Raw genomic sequence first — 21,537 nt, forward strand, 5'->3', positions numbered from 1 at the left:
GTTCACCTCATTTCCTAAAGGTTCTACAACCAGAAGCAGCACCACCATCTATGGAATGGATGGTTCCATAGTCTATGGTTCAACCTCATGAGACTGTGGGGGACACTTTGCATTCAAACCATTACATGAAACCCACTTACATATACTTGTTATATATGAAACTACTGCTTCTGCAATTGGAGAGAGATTATATCCAATAGTGATGTATAAGCAAATTAAGCCAGTCCTAGAAATGCAAATTTTTTAAAGAAACAGAAAATATTGCTTCTAGGATGATTATAAGAAGGGACATTTTGAGAATTAAATGTGTTACATCTGTACTATATCTAGCCAATGTACTATATGGTAACAAAGCTGGGCGTATATACGTGAGGGATCCATAATAAACTGAGCATACTTAACAGAGCAAGACGCCCTCCCCACAAAAGATAGTAAAACATTACATGGTGGTTTCAGTAAAAAACAACTCCATAAGTGGGAACTCATGAACTGTGGACCAATAACTATGGATCCTCCATGGGACTGGACTAGGCCCTCTGTATAGGTGAGACATTTGTGTAGCTTGACCTGCTTAAGGGGTCCCCTGGCAATGGGATCAGGATCTGTCCCTGGTGCATGAACTGGTTTTTTGTAGCCCAGTACCTATGGTGGGACACCTTATACAGCCTTGATGCAGGGGGGAGGGGCTTGGACTGCCTCAACTGAATGTACCAGGCTCTGCTGACTCCCCATGGGAGGCCTTACCTTGGAAGAGATGGAAATGGTAGGTGGGTTGGGAGAGGAAGGCTGGGGGATGGGAGGAGGGAGGAAAAGGAGAGCTGTGGTTGATATGTAAAATGAATAGAAAATTTCTTAATAATAAAAAAAATAAAATGACCCCATAGGCTTATTTGAATAATTGGTCCCCAGTTGGTAGAATTGTTTGGGAAGGATTAGGAAGTGTGGCCTTGTTAGAGAAGGTGTGTCTCTAAGGGTGGGCTTTAAGGTTTCCCTGTCAATTCTTTCTGACTTCTGATTGTTTCTCAAGGTATGCATTCTCAGCTACTGTTTTAAGCTCCACACTTGCCTGCCTGCTGCCATGCTCCTCTCCATGATGGTCGTGGACTTACTGTCAGAAAACGTGAGCCACTAAACCATAAACCAATTGTTGTGTTTTGTAAGTTGCAATTGTCATAAAATTTGATCACAGCAACAAAAAAGTAACCAAGACACATTACATTTATAGTTTTGTTTTACCTTGTTCAATGATAAGGGTTGTCTTGCAGTCTGTTCACTAAAGGATTTCTTAAGAAGTTCATAAAGCACCTTGAGATCATTGACCATGATAAATACCATGAGAAGGTTAGGGATAACTGAATCATCCCATTTTCTAAGGAAAAAGATTTGTAACAAGGATATTCTTAATCTAAGAGTCCTAAAGAAAAATTGAGGGATGGATAATTTGAAAGAAGAATGTGTTGTGAGATATTCATCTAGACTACTAGAAAAGCCAGAATCCTCTGCCCCCATCCATTTTCCAGTCCTTTATTGTGTAGTTTACTGTAAGTGAACCACATTAGTTCTACCGCAGTTACTAAACCACACTAGTAACTGAATTGATGCTATGGTCAGCAGCACTGCTGATCTTAATGGACAAACTGGCGAAAAATGAAATAATGTACAGCTCTCAGTTTCTTAGACAATACCAAGATGAAAGCCAACAAAGATATTAATTTACTTTCAGAACTACAAAATATCAGAATGGCTTAGAATTTTGAGTCAACCATAGCAAGATAAATACAATAAAATTACCTCTAAAGGCCCTGTGTCAAACTAGAAAAGAAACTGTCAGCACAATACATCATAGACTTGTCAATAAAGAATAGTTCCCAAGTGATAAAGAAGTAACAATAAAAATCTGACAATCTGAAGTGAAAACTTTGATGAAGCACTCAAAATACCTAATAATACAAAGAGCTCATTGGGATTCTTTCCTCTCTAATAATCAACAGGAGAAAACTCTTACAGCTTTATCTATGATTATGGAAAGCATAGTTGGAATCCCCAGCCTCAGCACATGTCACAGGCATTGGTTAGGATCATCCAACAATCATCAATAGCATAGTTGGCACCTTTGCTACCACAGTAAAATCAGGAAATTCTGAAACAAGAAGTGCACCCAGGAAAATGGTGGTTACATATGGACACTGAAAGCACTGTGAAGAAGGGGAAGCCTCCTCCAAAGACTCCCAGAACAGCAGAGGTGAAAAATAAGAAATGCTAATTGACATTATCCACAGTTCTTAGGAGCCACAGTTGACTAGCATCCTGTTGTAGCAACTCCTAGCTAATAACTGTGGTAGAAAATAGCATCCCATCTCAAGACTATACCAGATAATTAAATTTTAATGTAAGTTTGTATAGATTATTTATTTAATGTTCTAATTTCACCAACCCTTTTATGGTTTAGTGACCATTCGCCATCCCCTGATTACACAGACTCTGTAACATTTTAGTCAGAGAAAGAGAGAGAGAACTAAACACAGGCTGACAATGCAACTTCATGTACAGGTAAGTGCTCTATGGCTATTTCAAGAATTCCCTACATATCTGGAAAATCAGAAGTTCAATGGAAATAATATTTATAATTAATTTTAACGAGAAAAAGTTTACAACTCCCATAATGATAAAAATGAGCCTCACCTCTTAGTATGAGTCCATGCAATCATCCATGATTTTATTGTAACTAAACATTTTCCATGATGATATTAGTTCTGTGAGACACAAACCCAATGGGAAAAAAAACCTACTCAACAGGGAAACCAGAATAGTAGAGAGTATTCAAGGTGAAGAAAACAGAGATGACTGAACTACCTTGGCTCCCTGAGTTTACTGTGCATTCCTGCCTGATGGCCACTGTACACCCTGCTTATTCTTTTCAACTGACTAATTATTGTTGGTACATAAGACTTGGCCTCCTTATCACTTCTGTCACCCTATTTCCAGACAATGGCAATTTGTCAGGTCAATATTTTATACCACTTTCATACTGGCATCTCAGGGACGGTTATGTCCTGCCTGGCCTAGTATTAGTCCTCCTGCATCAATTTTCTGTTTATTTTTCTCTATCCTTCCCCATCTACAGGATATCTGAACACAAGAACTGTGTCTATTACCTTCATAATTATGTCCCAGCATCTGATACATGGCACAAGCTAAGGCAATAACGTGTGAATGAATATAACTGAAGCTTGTTCACTGTCTACAGTGAAGATACAGACTGTGTAGGGAAAGGAAACTCCAAGATGGCAAATTCCTTTGAATAGAGTTAGTATGGAGCACTTTGAAAAGAAATTACAAGGTGATTTGTAGATATTTTATCATACCCATTTTTTATTGCTTGATAATTCCTCCATAATTAATGTCGAGGAGCCAGCTTTTTCCCTTGAACATATATATCAACTGTACATATATAAATTTAATCTTGCCTCTCTTCATTAGAAAGAAATGACAGATTTATTTATGGTAAGAAGTTTTATTATTAATTCAGTATTTATTGGCACATAATAGTTACAATTCCCAGATCAATGATAATTTAGAGACATCAGTAAAATATTTGATCCAGTGCTTGTATCAGATTGTAAGTATATTTATAGTTTTTATTTGTAATATATCCCTTTTTAAATTGGCTTGCATACTTTATTAGAAATTTCATGATAAAATGGAAGACATTAATATTTAAGTTATAAGAAAAAGTTTCTTTATCACATTCCTACTCAGAAGCAGCCCTGAGTAATATTGATTATAAGTCAGCAATATCAGGTCTCCTTGAGTCACTTTGTAACACTGACAGAATTATTAGTCAAAATTAGACCTTTTATTTTCATGTCAGGGGAGACATCAACATTAGTTTCTGTATTAAATATAACAGTTATTCCTACATTCTAGGACAAGACAAAGCTTTTTAAATAGATTTAAGGTGAGGGATGTAGGATTGTCTGAACATTTGCTTAATAGAAATTGTGATTATCGGCCAAATTATACTTTGAAAGGAAATCATTTCATCACTGTAACACAAGAACACATTTCAGCTCTATGCAAACTTACTGTGTATATAAAACTATTTTATTGTACTTTTTGTAGTTCTACTGAGTTCCACGTTGCTACCTGTCAACTGGCAATCACATCATAATTCAAACTGATGTAATGATAAAACTACATCTTCTCTTGGTAAACAAAAGACTCCACAGCTATCCATGCTGCATACATGCATGTATACACAGAAACATGAGTTAGAGTAGTTTGTTTACCATCGAAATATGGGATCAGAGGAGAGCAGAACATTTAATAAGAAATCAAATACATCTGTCTTTCATTTTTACTTCCACTTACAGGCTTTCTAAAGAATATTTGTCTATGGACAAATCCATGGATTTATGGCTGAAGGGATATTTTATTTTCATCATAGAATAGAGAAGCTGGCTGAACAAGAGCAGAATCATATCCTAACAAAGCTCCCTCTCTCAGGCTGTGTTCACAGCAGATGTCTGCTCTTTCTCAAGAACCGCATGAACTGATATTGTCTCTGGTCACCTCACGAAACATGAGGAGTTACTAACTGCTACCCAGTGCACAGCAATGACAAAAATGTCAGAGAACAACTCAAAGGAAGAAAAGATTTTTATTTTTCTTTGTGATTATATAGGTGCCAGGCCTTAGGGTAGTGAGGATATGCTGGAGAGAGTTGTACATGTCAAGTCATACTGGAAGCAGAGATACGTGAATACATGTAGGGCCCTAGGGCAAGAGGAAGAAACAAGGACACACCCCCAGTGACATACTTCCTCTAGTTCAACACACCTCCTCCCTTTATCATTTCTCAATAATGTATCTATTATGAATCCATGAAGGAAGCGATGCATTAATAAGAGGAAATGCCATCATAAGAACCCCCAGGAGGGTGTTTTTAAAATCTCTTCAGCATTTCTCAATCCAACCAATTTGACAATACAGACTAACCATCATACCCATTTTTGGAATATGGATTAAGGATCTCTGGCTTAAAAGTGGTGTGACTTCGAAATGAAAGGCAAACTATTTTAGAAAGTATAGAACAGCAAGAAATCCTTATATCTCAACTGTGGAATTTTTTTGAAGATCAATAGGTCTATTAGGAAGTCTGAATATCAGGGTTAGGGATTTAGCTCAGTGGTAGAGCACTTGCCTAGCAAGCATGAGGCCCTGAGTTCGGTCCTCAACTCTGGGGGAAAAAAAACTTCTGAATATCAGGGAAGCTTAGTAGCTACAAAGGAGAGTTTGAACACATGGATACCCTTATTTAAGACACCATTCCATCAATTCATACACATATAACTATGAGGTTACTTAATTTCTCTTTCTTAGTCTCTCAATCTTTATAGTAGAGACTGTAATGGATCCTATCTCTTCATGTTACTATAAGAACTGAATGTTTTAATATGCTCTTAGAGGAGCATTCAGAAAATATTAACTCTTACCTGTAATACATGAATACATTGCTCTTAATTTTTATCACAGATAATCCCAAGATACAGAAAATTGCAAGAAAAGAAGAAAATAGTTTTTATTTTTCCTAAGGCATTTGAGAAAAAATTAGCATCCTTATTTCCTGTTATGATCAATAACTAGGTTCCTCAGTATATTTTTACATACCAAATTTTTATTTTAAATACTTTTTATGTTTATCTAGTTTCTGTTTGTCTGTGTTCCATGAAACATTTGAAGAAACCAAAGGACAACTTGTGGGAGTCAAGTCTCTCCTGTGACGTGGACGCTGAGGACCAAACTCAAGTTATCTGGCTTGGAAGTAAGCACCCTTTCCTGTTGATCCAACTAGCCAGCCCAACATGGATGATTGAGAAAACATAAATTTACTGTATTTTTTTAAGATAACCGTAGTCTTCTACAAAAATATGATGCAACAACAAACTTTCAAACTCACAGCTTAATTCTGTGCCACCTAAGCCTCTGACCTCATTTAGCCACTTAAATTTACCCAAAAAGTATCATTCCTACTAAGAAAATTCAGGCTACTGGATTTTTCATGAAATTTTATGTTTTTTAAATGTTTTTAGTATTTTTTATTTTTTAAGATAATATAATTACATCATTTTCTTCTTCTCTTTTCTCCCTCCAAACCTTCCTATGTATTCACCTTGCTCTCATTCAAATATATGACCTCTATTTTCTTTAATTGTTGTTATACATATGTGTCTATATATGTGTGTGTATATACAATATATATATATATATATATATATATATATATATATATATATATATCCATAAATACAACCTATTCAGGCTATATAATGTTATTTGTATGTATATGCTTTCAGAGCTAACCATTTGGTATTGAATAACTAATTGATTTAGCCAACTAATTCCAAGGCTAATAAGGTGTCTTAAATAAGGGTATTCATGTGATCAAACTATCCTTTATAACTACTAAGCTTCCTTGATATTCAGACTTCTTAATAGACCTATTGATCTTCAAAAAAAATTCTGCAATTGAGATATAAAGATTTCCAGAATATATAAAAGCTCAAGAAACAAATAACCCAATCAATAATTAGATTATGAATCTGAACAGAGAATTCTCAAAAGAAGAAATGTCAACAGCTAAGAAGAACTTTTAAAGTGTTCAGCATCCCTAGAAATCAGGAAAATATAAATTAAAACTACTTTTAGATTTCATCTAACACCAGTAAGAATGGCAAAGATCAAGACCTCAGCTGACAGCAAATGTGATGATGATGTGGGAAGAGACACTCAGACTGTTGGTGGGACTGCAAGTGTCCAGCCACTCTGGAAATCAGCATGGAGAAATCTCTAAAAGCTAAAATCAGATCTACCATAAAACACAACTTTGCCACTCCTTGAAATAAGAACAAAAGTTTTGATATCCTACCCTACAGATAGTTTTCAAACATATTCACTGTTGCTCTGTTCACAATAGTTAGGAAATGAAAACAACATAAATGTGTTTTAAATAATGAATGGATAATGAAAATGTGGTAAATATAAACAATATAATTCTACTCATCTCTAGAGAAAATGAAACCATGAAATTTACAGGTAAATTCAATGGAACTAGAAAATATCACTGAATGAAGTAACCTAGACTCAGAAAGACAAATATGGAATGTAAATAACTTAGACTAGCCACAGAAACCAGGAAAATAAAAAGGGACTGTGTTGGAGCTGGGCAGAGCTCTAGGGGAAGGGTAATAGGACATAGTACTATGAAGGCTGAAACGAGAAAAACAAGAGGGATAAATATTTTTTAAAATCTCAAAATTGAAACATATGTCAGAAGGTATGCTTTTGTATCAGTGAAAGTAGGAAAATATCAACAAATAACAGTTAGTTATAATTGACAATGTCTGAATATCTCTTCATTTTTAATGAATTATTGTTATTGAATCAATAATAAAATATGTATAGTTGCTTATAAATTATGATAACATAGATTTCTTCTCTAAAATTTGTATTTCTTTATTTCAGTAAAATCATTAAGTGAAATATGGTATAACTTATATTTTTAGACATCCTTTTTTTTGTAGATTATGTTAGTTAGACACACTTCTGCACCTACTATAATTCTAATATATTTTCAAGAATGGTAATTTGCAGTCATTTCTCAATGCTTAAGAAATACAAACTAAGGTCATAAATAGAATTAATACCAAATAAAGTAGTAATATATAATAAATTTACATACATTATTAAAGTAATACATAGGACTATGGATGATAAATTATCACAATGCTAAAATTATTACAAAGTGTTTTAATTTGATTGCATAATCAGCTATCCAAGAATGATTTTTATTTTGTGCTACTGGGATTGAACCATGGCCTTGAGCATTCTAAGTAAATGCTCTACCACAGTATTATCAGCCCCAGAATGTTTTGCAACTTCTTTTAAATTAATATCTTTATCCATAACAGTATCTTTAAACTCTTTCTTCAAGTTTATCCACTGTGGACTATACAGAGAAAACCCAAACACACATACCAGATTGATGTATCATTTTTTCAAAGTCTTATCTAAGTCATATCATAATCTAGAATAAGCAGAAATGATCTCAGTGGCATTTAGTTTCTGGTTTACTTGTTCAAAAATATTCGTTGTTACTACTTCACTTGACACTACATTTCTCTTAGACCTACTCTAAATTAAGTATAATAACATTCTAACCAAGCACCCAAAAGAAAGTGTCATGTCAAATCTGTTACATGATTTGTCAAGACATTAAGTCTTTGAGTATCAAGGTCAGATGTTATCTTTTACTTGGTCCAAAACAGAATATCATTGTTGGCCTAATTGAGTCCACATTTTATGAGAATAAATTTACACAGCATTGCCAAACAAGCTCCAATAGTTTTGCAAGTATCTTGACCAAAATTAATGTTTTCTATACCTTATCCTGACCATCATTATTATAAAATTTGTCTTCATCACATTCCAGATCAATGATTAGTAGACAAAATTACTTTTGTAATTTTCTTCTCAAGTCAAAATTTATACTTTATATATATAACTGATGCATAAACAACTAAATACTAATTAATTTTATTTCTTTGTTTTATTGATAATGAAGCCATGTGCACAATTAAAGTTACACACTCAGCAGAGATTATTTGTTGTGTATTGTCTCATGGATTAAATAGGTACTTCATGGATATCATATCTTTAATTTCTTTCCTCACCTGATTTCCCCTGAAATTAACCATTTCATTCTGATTTTTTTCATTCTCAACACTTTTTTACTATGTTTGTTTTTAATCACCTCACATGTTTGCCCTCCTTAGCTTCATATTTTGAAATCACATTTTCTATATCAATTTTTCATTCATTTATGGCTCTAAAAAGATCACTATTCTCAGATAACTATTACATGCACACTTACATCTCAGAATATGTTATAAATGCCCCTTATCAGTGTTCACAGGTCCTCAAGTAGTAGTTATTATTTGCTCGTTATTTAACTTTTTCACTGTATAGAAAGGATTCTGCTCCAGATATCATTCTACACATACAGACAACATAGGTGGATAAATGGACACAAGTCATTTTTAGTGACATTATATTTTAATAAGAATACTAAACTTCAATTTGTTTTGCTAGAAGAGAAGCAAGATCTGTGATATATAATTTTTTAAAAATAAATTATGATTGTTTAAGATATAAGATTATAAAACATGCTTACTACTATAGTGGAAGAAATCATCATACCTATTACTCAACTCCCCCTCCCATGGAAGGAACAGATATTGTGTACTCTAGCAAAAATCATGACTGCAGTAAACTACTACTGATTAAATTTCTCATGCTATACACAGATCTCTCTTTATTAATTTTACTTTTTTTAGATTCCACAATAAGTGAAATTATGCAATATTTTTCTTTCTAGAGATGAGTACATGTTGTGACAAATGTCAGGAACTTTTCTTTTTCAAAGGCTAAATAATATTTTATTGTCTTTACAAACAATATTTGTATAACACCTTATATTCAGGATTTATATTTTTAAAAATCTCATATAACTCAATAGCAGAACAATACATAATGCAATTTTAAAAATTGGAAAAGAACTTGAAAACTTCTAAGTAATAGTGACACAAAATTTTCTACAAGGGAGTGGGTAAATAATTTTACCACCATCTTTGGTAACCTGATTTAGAACCACAAAAGTCATATGTTAGAAGAAGAGAACCTACTACCGAAAGTTATCCTCTGGCATCCACAGACGTGCTGTGCAACAAGCCCCCAACCCTAAATAAGTAAATAAATGTGAAAAATACTCCTTTCAATTTCTAGTAGACCCAGCAAAAGATACTCAGCATCATTAATCACCAGAGGAACTCAAGTAAAAATAACTGAGGTACTTCACTTCTGCCTTCAAAAAGACAAGATATAATAGTTACTGCGAGTGTTTGGCAAATAGAAGTCCTTGCACTCTGGAATACACCATGCAAATTAAAGTTTAAATAGTACTGTCACAAGACCCACTAGAATCTTTTCTCCACATACAACCAAAGAAATCTTTGAGGAGATGCCTGTATGCCTGTCTTCACTGCAACACTTTTCCTGGAAATTTCCCACTCTAGTGTGGGAGTCCACAACTGACTCAGTTTCCCAGTTTGAATCTGAAGTCTATTCTGAGTCAATAGAGTTCAGACTTGCTTGCTCCAGGGCTGTGAGAAAGTCCTGATTATCCCTCAGGAAAGAACATACTATCTAGCTAAAAGCAGGCTGCTGACACCAGCCGGAGTTACATCAAGATAGAAAATGAAGCTGCCTGCTCCTTGACTCAAGGATGGGACAGATAGTGGTTGAATGCCTGTACTGTGCACTGTTCTACTTCTGTCCTTGAAGACTGTATATGAGCTGGCTGTGAAATAGATTCAGGTGCTGTGCAGCATTGACTGGCAGTCCTCTCGACTCTTTTCTGTCGTCTTCATTGTCTTTACAGTGTGCATGCCTCTACCCAGCTACCCAGTGGACTGGTCGGCAGGCTCCAACAGTCTGGAAATGAACAATCTGTGCTCATTAATCCATGATGGATAAAGAAGAGGAGGTGCACATGTACAACAGATACCAGCTCAACCACAAAGTAGAATGAAATCCTTTCACTTGAAAAAATTCAGGTGACCCCCAGATTTGCTAAGTGAAAAAACCCGGTCTCATGTAACTTGAGAGGAGAATAATAGTTACCTGAAGCTGGAGAGGGTTTATAGAAGGAAAAGGACTGCTAGATCAGTGAGAGGTGAGGTAAAGTCTGGCAGAAACACAAGCTCTGAGGTGCTCTAGCACAGGAGGGAGATTACGGTAGTCAATAACACAGCAAATTTCAGACAGATAGAAGGAAAGGAAAGATTTGGAAGGCTTCACTGTAAAGAAATAATAAATGTTTTGGAGACAGATGTTTACGTGGGATCCCATTACTAAGTTTAATTATATCTTTTATGTATTAATTAAATGAAATAAACAAAAAAACATAAGTAAGTATTAACTTGACTCAAGCTATGGTCTTGCAAAAAAAATACGCTCATGCTACAAGAAATTTTGACATCCATATCCCAGGATCATCTTCCAAGAACCATGTCCAGCTGAAAACCTTTAATGAGTAGAACACATACAAATTAGAGTAATTTTTATCTGATTTGCATAAATTATAGGTTTGAATCTAATGAGTTTCATTTTTCTCATTTTCATTGTTTTGATCAGCAATTAACATTCAAAGAGTAGCAGGTCTAGTGTGTTATAATTGCAAATTTTATGTGCTTTAGGCTCACCAGCATAAAATTCTCACTTTATTGATTCTAGATTTTAACAAATTACATTAAACTGATTCCTTAAAAATTTTGTCTTCCTCCTTTCAACTTTACTTCTTTTCTTAGTTCTAATTTGCTTTGTTCTTATTAGGTTAATTTATTTATTCTTTATGAAAGAATTAAAAAAGAAATGCTATAATGTTCATAGTAAAAAGAATGATATACTTTTCTCCTAAATATTCACATCAAAAATACACACTCATTTAAAGATCAATAATACAAATGTAGATAATTATATGAAAATTTCTAGGTGTAAAATATCATTTTGCTTTTAAAACATTTAAAATTAAATACTAATATTAAACAAACTATAAATTATAATTTAATTTAAATGAAAATTATTTAAATGAAACTAGCACTTAAATTTAGGTTCTAAAATTTTTTAACTAATCTCATTATTTTTAGAAAATATTTTCAATGCTGCAATTTAACATCCATCTATTGGTCAAAATAAAGAAAAATCAGTACTTAGATTTTATACTAGAGATTAATATTCCAAAATATTCTCTAAGCACCAGATAACACAGATGTAATTATCACATTCATTTACCCTTATTTTGTATTGCAACAAAAAAATCAGTGAAAGAAAAACATAAAATGTGCACTCAGCACTATTAGAAATATTTATTTCAGAAAAAAATCTATTATATTTAAGTGAAGATAACAATTAGATATTTACCCAGGATTTGATAGTGTCAGTCATGAAATAGTCTCTTGATAACCCTAAATACCTGACCCAGAATGATGAGTGGTCTTAATTTTCTTAAAACAAACAAATAAATAAATAGATAGATAGATAAATAAATAAATAAATAAATAAATAAATAAATAAATAAAACATGTATTTGGGGTTGTGAAATGTCCAGTCAAGGAAGAAGCCCTTTTTCTCTCTAAGAAAAACACAATTCAGTAATATTGCTGATGTAAACAACAGCTAAAAATATCTACTAACACAGAAAGATGATGATAATTTTGTGATCCCTGAGAAAATTTATTTGCAAAAAATATGCTTAGTGTAGTTTATATGTAAATGGCAGTTTCCCTCTGTCTCTCCCTGTCCCATAGTTGTTTCCAAATAATCACCCAGAGGCTTATATTAATTATAAATGTTTGGCCCATGGCTCGGGCTTGTTACTAACCAGCTTTTATATTTAAGTTAACCCATTTCTATTAATCTTTGTCTCACCACATGGCCCGTGGCTTACCAGTGCTCTGGCATCTTGCTCCTTTAGCAGCTGCTGGTGTCTGCCCCAACTCCACTGTTCTTCATCTCCATCTTCAGTTTGATAGTACTGCATAACTTTATTCTGCCTCACCACTGGCTAAACAGCTTTATTTATTAGCCAATGAGAGCAGCAACACATATTCACAGCATACAGAAACACCATTCCACAGCATTTATATCTAATTTTAGAAAATGTGCTTGAATATTTTTTGAACAAGCACATAAGACATAGAGTGATGTACACATGTGAAAAATAAAGATTATCTCTAGTAGGCGTAAGGAAAAGTGGTTGGCAATAATAAAAAATGAACTGTATATATAATATGTACGTTTGTATAAAGAGAATGCATTATTCAGTGAAATAATTAACATTTGGAAATTTCTCTTCAAAATAAAATGTGTTATGAAAACCTTGACTTGTAAGTTTGACAATATAAATGTTACCACATGCATAGAAGTGATTTAAACTTTGAGTTGGCAGCCCTTCATGCTTCGCTTCTCATTGTTGTCACAGCACACTTCACAAAAACAACTTAGGAAATGATCCATTGTGACTCAACGTTTCAGGAGATGCAGACACCGCATGCAAACAGAGCATCACAGAGGAAGGTCGGCTGTGACGGCAGGAGTGTGAGGCAGCTGTCACATTGTGTCCCCAGTCAGGAAGAGGAGAGAAGTAATGCTGTTGCTCCCTTTAACCTTTCTTCCCCAAAGGGCATAAAATACTCAGTCTAGAACCCCAGAACACAGGATGGTGCTACCCAGAGGAATGTCTTCTAGACAATTCCAAATCTATCCAAGCTGACATGAACGATCACAATACCCGATATCTAGTTGTCCTTTTAAATTTAGATATATTCTGTAATGATTCTTAACTATGATGTGAGAAAGAGACTTTAGAAGTTATCTGATTATCTTTTTATAATGCATAAATCTATTTTCTCTGAAGAAACATTTTCACAAGCATCCATGCTGTGCACCAACAGTTGTATTAAATTTTTCTAATTGTTGGTTTCATTTTAGACTGCAGGAAACATAACTTTTAAAAATGAGTGCACTAGGGTTACAAACATCAGTAAAAGGACTCAGAATAGAAAATGTAAAAGCCAAAGAACTGAAAAAAATCAAGAGTTAATAAAAGAGAATACATTTGAATTGGCAAACGGAAAATCAGATAACACACAGAGCAAGTGTCCGACAAACTAGCGCTGGATTGGGCTGGTTTGAGGAGAACAAAAGCAAAAGGGAAATATTTCTCCACAATGTTTTGGTTGAGCTGGATTCACTCTTGAGGAAAAAAACTGAACAAATGTATATTTTATGCATTAGCCTAAGTGCTTTCCAAGTTTAACAGAAAATCGTCCCAGATAAAGGTAGCCTTTAAAGAGGAGTAAAGAAAAAAGGCAACATTTCATGCAAGAAAAACAGAGAGGTAAATTTGATGGATATTTCACACCTTCTGTGTGGCCACACAAAACAACTTTTTGTTGTAGTAGTTAATATAGCTGTTGCTGCACAGACACAGCAAACGTAGACCCCACCCTTCCAGCCTCTGTGGATAGGAGCCCCTGGTCACCCACTATGCAAAATGTTAGCAGCTTACAGATAAGCTAATAACATGATTCAACATAGCTTCTCAAGTCTCAGAAAACCTTGTTATAATTACAAATAATTCATACAAAAGATATAATCCAAAACCAATATTTAACTAAGGTCAAAATTTACAAAACATTTCCAATTATTCTAAGATGTTTCCATTACCTAATTCTTACTCACTGGAGTACTTTAGCTTATCTCCCTGCAGAAATGGCTGCTTCTTCCTCATTTCAGTGTCTTTGTCTATATTTCCAGAACCAGTGTGTTATAGATTTGCATGGGGGTGGGGGGAGATCCCAGCAGGTATTCCATGCATGCAGGGAAGCAGGGCAGGTATGTTGGGCAGATGCAGCAGGAGGCAGGACACACCACGCAGGCATGGTGGCGGCGGTGGTGGCGGACATTCATTCACAACCCAGATGCTGCATCTGCTTAGAAATTGTTTATTATAATAGAGAGACAAAGAGAAAGATAGGAAAGAGGTAGAGAAGAGAGAGGAAAAGAGAGGGGAGTTGAGGGTGCACACCTTGTGGGAGGAAAAGCAAAAGAGAAAGAGGAAGGGGAGGGGTTTTTCCTTAAAATGAGGCTTTTATGTGAGGATGCAGGGCCGCCCCAAGGGGCAGGTCAGAATATTAATATTGGTTCCCAAGGGGTGGGTCAGAATATTAACTCAGTGTTCTGTATCTTTCTTGCTTACTTCAAAGACTGATTTCAAGGTTACCCCAACATCTCTTGTCAGCAATGTGAATTGCAAGCAGCAGTTTTTAAATGCAGTGAAAACGGTAACAAACCTCAAAGAGATGGATGTGAAAAGTGGCCTGAATGTCTTCTAAAAATTGCCACCATGGATAGCTCCATGCCAAGTTTTAGAGAGAATTCATAATATATAAACAAATGTTCTCTACATCCCACCACCAATATGATCATAAAAAATGATCCTGTCCCCATGTACGCAGTGAAGTGGAATCAATCTGGGCAAAAAAGAATAGACCATTTTGAAGGGAGAAAGATAGATCATAAGAAATCACTAAACAGATGTTTGAGTAGCTTTGAAGCCTGCAGAGACAGAAAAGCTCAAAAGAAAAAAAGATAGAAGCAGTCTCCCTGCTACCCAGTAGAGGTCTGGAAAGCCAAGACTCATCTATGGGATAAGCCATGTGGCTTAGGTAAAAAGGAGACTACCAGTCCTAGAAACAGGCCCCCAAGTGCCTGTGAGGTTTGATGTGAGGATGGTGACAGGTCACCTCTGAAAAGAAATCCACTTTGTCATTCTCCATATTTAGGGGAGATATAAATAAGCCCTATGTGAAAAAAATGACTGTTTGAGAATATGTCCTCAAAATATTGTTTCAGGCTAACATAGAGAGTTGAAAAAAGGGAAGAGTCCCGAGCCAGGCAGTCCCAAGTAAGGGCGTGTTTCCATGGTCTCTGAACCGAAGGCAATACAGAATGCAGTGGCGAAGAGAAGAGCAGATGCCAAAGCCCAGGTTCAGGAGGGCAGGGCGGTCAGTTGCTCCACTTTCTGTGGCAAGGAAGATCACCTGAGGGTAAACTCCAATATCAGTAAGCAGGCAGATCTCCAGGGCTCAGGGTGGATTAAAAATAATACCTAATTAATTATTTTTGTCTACAAGAGACAAGTTGGCCAAGACACACATAGGCTGAAAGTAAAATGATGGAAATGGATATACCAAGTCTGTAAACATGGACTTCAAGCCAAACACCAAGGCTAAATATCAAGCCAAAATTAGTCAGAAGAAACAGAGATGGTCACTACATGAGGGGGTCCCTGCGGGTGTCAGACATGGAAGCAAACTGTGCAAAGAGATAAGAATGAAAATCAGTACACGTTGACTTTGTCAATCTGGATCAGACTTCACAGAATCTAATGCCTGGTGGTTCATTGTAAGCATATTTAAAACATATTATAATTTGGAGAAAAGTTTCCAGGCAACAATCAGTCCAATTCCAGGTGCACAATAAAGCTTAAGGTGTGACTACATAGAGACTCTTTTACAAAGTACACGTGACCATAAAGGTGGGTTTTATAGCTAAAAGGCTTAGAATCTAGTGGGGTCTGACCAATAGCTTAGAGGTCAGTAGACCATAAAGTACTTGTGACATCTACCCTAAGGACAGGTAATGGTCTGGGGAGGGAAGAGTCTGGGATAATCATTCTGGGGAATTAGGATGAGGTCTGTCCCTACAGATAGCAAAAAGGTCACCAGGTCATTAACAACCTCCATTCTCAACTTTCTAGATGGAATGCAAGTATTTGATTTTATCTCCTCCTCTGCATGATTAACATTCCTGGTTCTCTTAGTGCTCCTCTATGAGTACAAGGCCCTCAGGCCATCTACGACTACATATTAATGCATACTCATTGGCACATGCACTTTTATAAAACAAACACTACTGGACAAGAAGAAACATTAATAGTAGATACATTAATAGTGGGTGAGTTCAACATCCCACTCATCAATAGATATACATTGCAGACAAAATTCAACAAAGGAAATTCAGAGTTAAACTGCACCATAGATAAAATAAAGTTAACAGAAATACATCAAATAGTCTATACAGAAATACAGCTGTTTTGTCTACAGATGTTCTTAGCAGCCTACAGAATCTTTATCAAAATAGATCACATTCTAGACCATTGTCTTAGGGTTTCTATTGCTGTGACAAAACACCATGACTAAAAAGCAAGTTGGGAAGGAAATGGTTTATTTGGCTTACACTTCCATACAGCTACCTATCATTAAAGGAAGTTAGGACAGGAACCCAAACAGAGCAATCATCTGGAGACAGGAGCAGATGCTTAGGCCATTGAGGGCAACTGCTTACTGGATTACTCAGCCTGTTTTTTTTTTTTTATAGAACCCAGGACCACCATCCCAGAAATGGTACCATAAAAAATGGGCTGGGCTCTCCCCCATCAATCAGTCAGTTCTTTGGGGAGCATTTTCTCAGTTGAGGTTCCCTCCTTTCAAATAACTTTAGTTTGTGTGTCAAGTTGACATAAGACTAGCCAGAACGGCCATCAAGTGAGTCTTAACAACAAAAAAAAATAACCAGACTTAATTTCTCATATATTATCAGATGATGATGCATCTGATAAAGCAAACAAGCAATAGCAAGAAAATCTGTATAAATATGCACAGATTTGACACTTTTGATTTTTTGAGCCATTAAAGAAATCAAGGATGTTATAAGATGCCTTGAATCAAAGGAAAATGAAGACATGACCTATCAGAACCTGGGAATAGAGCAAAGGTTGTTCTAAGAGGGCATCATATAGCACTAAGTGATTAAATACAATAATTACAAAATCTCAAAAACATAGTTACTTAAGCAAAACCTGGAAAATTCCAACAACAGTTGACATTCCTATATAGATAGGGAAAATCTCATGGAGTCCTATCCCTAAATGAGAGGAACAGGAGATTATGAACTATTAAGAGTGGGAGAATTGGTCTTCCCCATCCTAACCACCCTGGTTGATTATCCAGTATAGAGTGGTTAGCCATGGAAACATGTACATGAAGGCAAAATTGAAGGGACTCAGTAATTGCAGTTATATGTTGATTAGTTTATATGTATATACAATAATAAAGTTAAGAAGAGGAGGTCATAAATTTGGGAGGAGGAGGTTGGATATGGAAAGGTAAGAATGATGAACAGAAAGGAGAAATTCTGTGATTATATTTTAATTAAATAGGAACAAATAGAGAGCATTCCAATAAGAAGCATACAAGATACCACAAAGTCTTAGAAACCCAAGAACACTCCAACCCCAAAATAAGTAAATGGAGGAGTATAACAAATGTAAGATCAAAAACAAATAAAAACAAAATAAATAATTTTTTTTAAATAACAAGATGACTTATTAATAGAATGGGGACTAAAATAGTGATACAAAGAAGTAATGGAACAAACAGTAGGTTTTCAAAAAGATAAGCAAGACAAAATATCCACAGTCGCCGGGCGGTGGTGGCGCACGCCTTTAATCCCAGCACTCGGGAGGCAGAGCCAGGCGGATCTCTGTGAGTTCGAGGCCAGCCTGGTCTCCAAAGCGAGTTCCAGGAAAGGCGCAAAGCTACACAGAGAAACTCTGTCTCGAAAAACCAAAAAAAAAAAAAAAAAAAAAAATCCACAGTCAAACTCAGCAAAGGGAAGAGAGATGACCCAAATTAATAAAAGTGGAGATAGAAAGTGGATATTGCAACAGATTATAGTGAAATGTGAAAATCATTAGCAAATGATTTGGAAAAGTTGTATTTGAAAGATCTAGACAATCTAAAAGGTCTTAGACATATATGATTGATTAAAATTAAATCAAGAATATATAAACATGGGACTGAAAATGTAGAGTAGCTGATAGAGTGTTTGTCTAAATTCAGGAATCCCTAGGTTTGATGCCCGTAACAACATAAACCAAAGATGGTGTTGCACATCTATAATCCCAGCACTGAAGAAGTAGAGGCTGAAGGATCAGGTGTTCAATATTATCCTCAGCTACACAGGGAATCCAAGCTAGCCTGGGTTACATGAGACCCTGTCTAGAGAAAAAAAATGATAGAAAGAGAAGAAAAAAAGAACAACTTAATAGACTCAAAACAAATAAGAAGGTTGGAAAAGCAGTAAATTTTTTCCACTAAGAAAGCTTAGAACAAGAAAGATTTGTATTCTACACAATTGTATTCTGCAAACATTTGAGGAATAGCTAACACCAGGACTCTTCAAACTAGTCCACAAATTGAAAGAAAGAAACACTACCAAACTCATTCTATGAAGCCATTTTTACCCTGATATCAAAACTAGGTAAGGATACAGTTTAACAAGTGAATGATGATGAAAAACTCTTAATAAAATACTTTCAAACCACATCCAATAGCTCATTAAAAAGATCACAAACTATGATCACATTGGTTTCATTCTAGGGATGCCAGACGTTTTAACATAATCATATCAGCAAGTGTAATTCGACCTACAAGTAGACTCAAGGAGAGGAATTACATGATCATTGAGTCTATGAAGAAAAGATTTTCAACAAAATTAAACAACCTTCATGATAAAGAAGAATTGAAGGAATATGCCTCAACATAGCAATGGCTATAAATGAGAAGCCTAAGGCAACTATTACTAAATGGCCAATTGAAAACATTCCCTCTAAAATTTAGAATGAAACAAGGTTGCATACTCTCGCCACCTTGTTCTTCTTTTTTAATAAATAAAGTTAGCTATTTTTCTTTCCTTTTTAAAAATTTTATTGAAAATACCTTTTTATACAATATATTCTGATTACAGTTTCCCCTCCCCCAAACTTTCCAGATTCTCCCCACCTCCTTTCCCATTCAAATCCACAACCTTTCTTTCTCTCTTTCATTGGAAGGCAAAGTCATCGAAAAACAGTAATAAAATAATATAAAACAAAAACATACAAACCAGAATAGAACAAAACAAACAGGAGAAAAAGAGCCAAAGAAAAAGAACAATAGAAACACAAATTCGTACACATAGAAATCCCATAAAAACACAAAACCAGAAACCATAATAGATATGCAAAAAAACATAAAGGAAAAAAATACGGTCCTCTGTGGTGGTCTGAAAAAAAAAATTGGCTCCCAAAAGGAGTGGCACTATTAGGAGATATGGCCTTGTTGAAGTAGGTATAGCTTTGTTGGAGGAATTGTGTCACTATGGGGGCAGGCTTTGAGATCTCTTTTGCTCAAGCTTCCCTCAGTGTGACTGTCAGTTGACTTCCTGTTGCCTAGAAGATGTAGGACTCTCAGCTACTTCTCCATTGCCACATCTGCCAGCATGCCACCATGTTCCCCATCATGATGACAACAGACTGAACCTTTGAAACTGTAAGTGAGACATCCAAATTAAATGTTTTCTTTTTTTTTTCCTTTTTTTTTTCTTTTTCCAGAGCTGAGGACCGAACCCAGGGCCTTATGCTTGCTAGGCAAGCGCTATACTACTGAGCTAAATCCCCAACCCCTAAATGTTTTCTTTATGAGTTGCCAGAGTCATGGTGTCTCCTCACAACAATAAAAACCCTAACTAAGATATCCTGAGACAATGAATCTACAGAAATGCCATTGAGTTCTTTTTTATCAGCCATCTTCTGCTGGGCATGGGGCTTGCCCTTCAGAGTGGTTTGTATCCCTGATGAGACTCTGTTAGAAAAAACTAATTTTTCATTTGCAAGTGGTTATCAATTGGAAATAGCTTCTGAGTAAGGGATGGGGGCCTGTGTTGACTTCTCCTCCCAGTGCTGGTGAAGACCTAGGCAGGCCCTGTATGATATGCCTTCTCTTCTGCACAACTCCCTAACCCCTGAGGGGAGGGGCTTGATGAAAACATCCCATCTGACTGAGTGTTTCAAGGTCTCTCACATTGTCTATTTGTGGTTCTCTGCATTAGTTCCTATCTACTGTAGAAGGAACCTTCTCTGGTGATGGCTCAGTAAGAAGACACTGGTCCATAAGTGTAGCTAGAGTTTTCCTGCCTGGCCCACATTCAGGACAAATCTCTCTCACCTGCCAGTCCCACAGCCGCTCAGACCCAACCAAGTAAACACAGAGACTTATATTGGTTACAAACTGTATGACCGTGGCAGGCTTCTTGCTAACTGTTCTTACAGCTTAAATTAATCCATTTCTATAAATCTATACCTTGCCACGTGGCTCGTGGCTTACCAGCATCTTCACTTGCTGTTTGTCATGGCAGTGGCTGGCAGTGTCTCCTTCCACCTTCCTGTTCTCTCAGTTCTCCTGTTAATCCCGCCTATACTTCCTGCCTGGCCACTGGCCAATCAGTGTTTTATTTATTGACCAATCAGAGCACACATTTGACATACAGACCATCCCACAGCACATAAGTATAGCAGAATATCATTAGGAGTCATTTTATTGCTATATTCCTATAGCAGAAAAAAATGTGTGGTTTTCCCCTAAGTCCATGGCCTATCTAGTGCCAGGTTTGTGGCCATCAAGCAGTGTGAGGCCTGGGATCCACCTCATGTAGAGGGCTTCAAATCCAATAAGCTATTGGTTGGCTATTCTGACAACTCTGTGCCACTATTTCAATAGTGTATCATGTCAGCTGGTCACCATTGCAGCTTGTGGCGTTTGTAGCAGCCTTGATTGTTTCCTTTCTTCTCTCATGGCATGTAGAGTACCATCCACTACCACGAACACTAGTCAAGAGGTGTGAACACTATAGTTAGGCCTCTCCATGTTCAATAATACATGTAATTATTGTCTTCAGCCATAGGGCCTTGCTATCAGATTCCAGAGAGCAAGCAATAGCCATGGAAATTGCCTGAGTTGTTTGTGGCTTCCATGG

Source organism: Peromyscus eremicus, chromosome 3, assembly GCF_949786415.1.
Source record: "Peromyscus eremicus chromosome 3, PerEre_H2_v1, whole genome shotgun sequence".
In the NCBI taxonomy this organism is placed as follows: domain Eukaryota; kingdom Metazoa; phylum Chordata; class Mammalia; order Rodentia; family Cricetidae; genus Peromyscus; species Peromyscus eremicus.